General features: G+C 41.7%; 1 pseudogene; it reads right to left on the bottom strand.

Moving 5' to 3' along the window:
* Positions 1–3299: 3299 nt before the first annotated feature.
* On the bottom strand, positions 3300–3926 carry LOC102817656 (annotated as a pseudogene).
* Between the last annotated feature and the right edge of the window lie 1751 nt (positions 3927–5677).

Raw genomic sequence — 5677 nt, 5'->3', positions numbered from 1 at the left:
CTAAACATCATGCCAGTGTTCTGTACTTTCCAAGTGCAGCCCAGGTGTTTGGTAGCCTTGTTAGTGAGTAGCCATTTCTATCACCCAAGGCCATATTTCCCAACTATTGATCCTTCCTCTTTGTTTCCCAACTTTGCATTCCAATTACCAGTAATTATCAATTATCAATACATCTTGATTGTATGTTTGATCAATTTTAGACAGAAGAAGTTGGTAGAATTCTTCAATTCATCATCACTGGCTTTAGTGGTTTGCGTGCAAATTTGAATAATCATGGTAGATGTTGTTTTTGATGATGAATGTGACACTATTCCTCTTCAATTTGTCATTCCCAGCATAGTAAACCATATGATGGGCAGATTAAAAAGGGCCAATACCAGTCCATTTCAGCTCACTAATGCCTAGGATATTGATGCTTATATGTGCCATTTCATTTTATATAATTTCTAATTTTCCTAGATTCATACTTCATTCATTCCATGTTCTGATTATTAATCGATGTTTATAGCTGTTTCTCTTCATTTTGAGTTGTGTCCCATCAGCAAATAAAGGTTCTGGAGGCTTTACTCCATTCGCGTCATCACGGTCAACTCTACTTTGAGGAGGCAGCTTTTCCCCAGTCGCATTTTGAATGACTTCCAACCTGAGGGTCTTATCTTCAGGCACTATATCTGACAATATTCTTCATCATGTTTCAGCATTCAATATTCTGGTGCCACCAATGTTCCACTGATGTTCATAAGGTTTTCAGTGACTAAATATTCTGAAGTAGTCCATCTCTCCTTCTTCCTAGTCTGTCTTAGTCTGGAAGCTCAAATGAAACCTGTGGACCATGGATGACCCTGTTGGTATTTAAAATACCTGTGGCATAGCTTCTAGAATCACAGCAACATGGAAGCCATCACAGCATGACATCTCCAAACACCCAACCAAATCTTAGAATGGCTTCTGACTCATTGCGGCCCCACGTGTGTCAATGTAGAACTGTGCTCCTTAGAGTTTTCAGTGGTTTTTTGGAAGGAGATCCTAAGTCCGTTTCTCCCCACCCCCCAAATGTCTTTACGTGGACTCGAACTGGCAAGCTTTGCATTATCAGTGGAGTATATTAACTGTTGGCACCATTTAGGGCCTCTTCTCTAAATGCAAACAGAGATAAACAAGGGGATGGGAAGGGGACGTTGTCTAGTTGTTCTCTCGTTTCAATGTGTTACTAGTTTTCTATTGCTGCATAACAAGTAGAGTGGTTTCAAACAACACCTATTTTATGATCTCACAGTTGTTTAGGTCAGAGCAAAACTAGCCCACAGGGGTTTCAAGTACATTGCTACACCTTTCTATTGGGGAAGGGCTGGTGGGTTTGAACCACTGACTTTCGGTTAGCAGCCAAGCACGTAACTACTGCACCACTATTTTAGAGGTGAGAAAAGTGAGACACAGATCTAAGTCATTTCCCCAGAATCTCATAGTAATTGGAGCAGCCCGATTTAGAACTCAGAAAAATCGTTTGATGCCTGTGAAGATTTGTTGTTGTGGTTACGTGCCATTGAGTTAGTTCCAGCTCGTAGCAGTCCTATATAAGGTTTCCCAGGAGCAGCTGGTGGGTTTGAACCGCCACTCTGTGGCTCAAATCGACTTGCGGTTCAGTGCTTATGCTACAGTGCCACCCCAGGACCTCCCCGTGAAGACCAACTGCTTAGAAAACAGTTCTACTCTGTCCTATAGGATCTCAGTGAGTCGAAACTGACGCAACAGTACCCATTAACAAGAACAAGGACCAGATTAATATAAAGATGAAAACCTAGAGTTGTTAGAAAGCCAGGCAGGTAGACTTGAGCCTAGAGGAGCCTGGACTAGGATGAAGGGTGGATGTCCAGGTAATCCCTGGGTTACAAATAGTGTCTGCCTGGTCCAGTTAAATAGTACACTTAGTTTAAAATAACAGAGACAGACATCTTCTTTATGATTTGGTTAGGCATGATCTTGTGCATTTGGCATGCAGTTTTTAAAAAAAAATATGTATATTATTTTGTGTTGTTGAGACCATGTGTAGCAAAACACACCAATTCAACAATTTCTACACGTACAATTCAGTGAAATTGATTATATTCATCGAGTTGTACAACCAATCTCGTTCACCCTTTCTGAGTTCTTTCCCCAGTAACATAAACTTGCCTGTCTCTAAACTTCTTATCTGGAGTCCTAGTAGGATAAGCACTGCATGCTAATTGCAAGGTCAATGGTTCAAATCCACCAGTTGCTCCTAGGAAACCCTATACATGGTCGCTATGAGTCAGCACTTAACAACAACAACAACAAGGTCCCTACCTAAACTTTGCAGCTGCTGTTGTCAGTTTGATCTCATAGAGACAGATCCTGGAGGCCTGGTGTGGCGCTGTGGGTTAATGCGCTGGACTGCAAAGTTGGCTTGAACCGAAAGGTCAGCGGTTCAAGCTCACCAACCACTGCTTGGAAACACAACACAGGGTTGTTATCAGTTGGAACAGACTTGACGGTACTTCACAACAACAACCGATAGATCTTAAAAGAGCACAATACTTAAGACAGATGTTCTCCACTAGGTAAGCTAAGCCAGTATTGATTTTTTTTTTTTTTTAATTAAATGTTTTTATTTTGGATTGAGTGAAAGTTTACAGGGCACATCATCAGCTTCACATTCAACCATTCATATAGCTTGTTTCATTACATTGATTATTATCCCCTCCATATATCATCAGTTTACAGTGTTTCTCTCTATCCTCTTTAGCTTTTTTTTTTTTGGATGTGGGGGGGACTTGCCTTTTTGGAATTTACAGTCTCGGCTTTAAGGGAAGGTTTTTACATTTGTCTGTGGATATCCAGGGCTCACGTATGAGATTACTAACAAGCATTACTGAATAATCAGATGAGGGACAGTTTGCTATGTCTACTAGGTAGCTAAAGTCTGATCCTCAGAGCCTATGGTTTGGACGGTCAACAACACTTGGGCCCACAGGGGCTTGACCTCCTGACCGGGTCTGCACGGTCTGCATCAGATTCCTCCTTATTTATTGTTTGTTTAAGGGATGCTGCCCAGTATTGATTTTTGAAAAGACTTCAGGAGGTATTTTGGTTTAAGATTTAACGATGATGCCAGTGCAATAGCTTCAGGGGCTATTCAACCTCTGTGGTGTTAGAGAGTCTGCTGTCTATAAGAAACTTGAAATTCTGTTTTGCGTATTCTTCCCTTCTATCAAAGATAATTTTTTTTTTTTTTGAAACAAACACCTTTAATATATGTGCTGGAGATGAGGGAGGAGGTTTTATTTACCTTTCCAGGCCTTGATTTTCCTCAGCTAGAACTCCATCTAGAACATAGCCATCTGCTCAGCCACACTGGCCTGGTCTTGAAGCGATACATGTAAGAAGCCTGCTTTGCGGGAACTGCTCCTCCAGAAGACTGCTGATTTTTGTACTCTTTTTCCTTTCATGCTATATTTTTCTGAATTTTCTTGGATGGCTTTTTGTTTAATATCTCTTCCTCCTCAGGAGTCAGCGTGGCTCCCTTTTTTTGCGGCCCAGAGGCCGCGTGCATGCTGGGATTCATACCACTGCCTGTACGGTGTGCTGTTAACAAGCATGATGCAGTTCTTCACTAGGGGCTGGATGCGGACCAGCTCATTATTGGATGCATTGTAGACAACATAGATAATCCTTGTTTTCCAGATACAACACTCACAGCCCAGGAGAAGTTCCCCACATCCAGCCTCAGGGCCCGACACTTGACTTCTAGTTGCTTCCTCTAACACATACTGTGTGTATGTGGCAGGGGACCGATCTTAGTGTTGGCAGCCGGGCGTCCCAGCTCATACTTCCACTTCTTGTGGTAGGGGCTTTCTCCTGCCTCGGGTCTTGTGGCACTTGTACCAGTTGTCCCGTGAGATACCCATCGCTTGGCACTGGCTGAAAAGAGCTCAAAGATAATTTTTGATAACAATTTTCATTAAGAGTACCCTGACCATATCAATATCTCACCTTCAGCCCTTAGATCAAAGATGATTAAGCATCTTCTGAAAACAATGACAAATAAAGATAATTATATCTGCATGGTTTTACTTGCCACTTAAGAGATTTCAAAAACAATTTGAATTTCATGCATGAGCCATAGATCTAAGGAGCTCTGCTGTTTATACAATTGCCCATTAATGTTATTGCTATCCTCCACTCTACTGTTCACACTGTGCTTAACGGTTGTCCCTTTTGTGCTGTATTGTGTCCCAGTGACTAACACAGTGCTTGGCATATAACAAGCCTTTGATAAAATTTTGATAAATGAATAAACAAACGAAACTTGAATTAGAATGCAAGGCTGGGTCCTAAATGGAATGAACAAGGTTGAGTTAGTAGAGGTCAGCTATAGTCAATAGAAGATCATGGTAGAAAAAAACAACAACCTATATAGATAATATTAATACTAAGTCAACACAATCTTTGGAGATTGCCTGTCTCTCTGTAAAGCTCACTGTACAAGAAAAAGTCTGCACAGTCTGAAACCAGCCTCTGAATTAGTGTATGAGAACTGGGCTTTTCGAAGTTTCAGACTCAGGACTATCAGCCTGACGATGTTTGCTTTTATTTCCAGCTACACCTCTCTGAGTGTAGCACTAGGTTAAAAACACACAAATACTCACTATCATGTCAATTCTGACACATGTCAACCTTGTGTGTGTCAGAGCAGAACTGTGCTCCCTAAAGTTTTCAGTGACTGACTTTTCATATAGCGTATTGCCAGGAATGTCTTCCAAGGTGCATTTTGCTTGTGGATTGAATTGTGTTCACTTAAAATATATGGTTTTTAGGTTGTTGTTGTTGGAGTCCTGGTGTGGTGCTGTGGGCTAATGTGCTGAACTGCAAAGTCAGTTTGAACCTCAAGGCTGGCGGTTCAAGTTCACCAGTCGCTCTTTGGAAATTCTATACAGGGTTTCTATTGGTTGGAACCAACTTGACATCACTAAACAATAACAACTCCAAAATATATGTTGCAAATCCTAACCTCAATACCTGTGATGTAATCCCATTGAGGAGTAAGACTTTTGTTAATGAGGTCATTCTAGTGTAGGTGTGTCTTAACAATCACTTTTAAGATACAAAAGAGAAGATTAGGTTTTAGGCAAGCAAGTTCAGATGGGGGAAGATGCATGAAGATCACCAAAGAGCCAAAGAACAGAAGGTTAAGAGAAAGAGATCTTCCTCCTGAGCCTACAGAGATAGCAACCCTTCCCCTAGAATTGGTGGTGGTGGTGGTGGTTGTGTGCCATCGAGTCAGTTCTGACTCATAGCAACTCTGGATAGGTCTTCTGAGGCTGTAAATCTTTGCAGGAGCAGAAAGACTTATCTTTCTCTGGCAATGTGACAAGTGGACTTGAACTGCTGACCTTATAGTTGGCAGTCCTGGGCGTAATCCACTCAGCTGTTAGGGCTCCTTTCCTCTAGAACTAGGGCCTGGAATTGGACGTCTGGCATCCTAAATTACTGCACAAGATCTCTTTGAAGCATTAAAGACCAAAGTGTCACTTTGAGGATTAAGGTGTGCCTGACCCAAGCCATGGTATTTGTGGCACTGTGGGCTAATGCGTCAGACTGCAGAGTCATTTGAACTGCAAGGTTGGTAGTTCAAGCTCACCAGCTGCTCTTTGGAAAC

This window comes from Chrysochloris asiatica, unplaced genomic scaffold (assembly GCF_000296735.1).
Source record: "Chrysochloris asiatica unplaced genomic scaffold, ChrAsi1.0 scaffold00076, whole genome shotgun sequence".
Taxonomy (NCBI): Eukaryota; Metazoa; Chordata; class Mammalia; order Afrosoricida; family Chrysochloridae; genus Chrysochloris; species Chrysochloris asiatica.
Note: the sequence above shows the minus strand (reverse complement) of the source record. Positions and strands in the feature narration are given on the sequence as shown.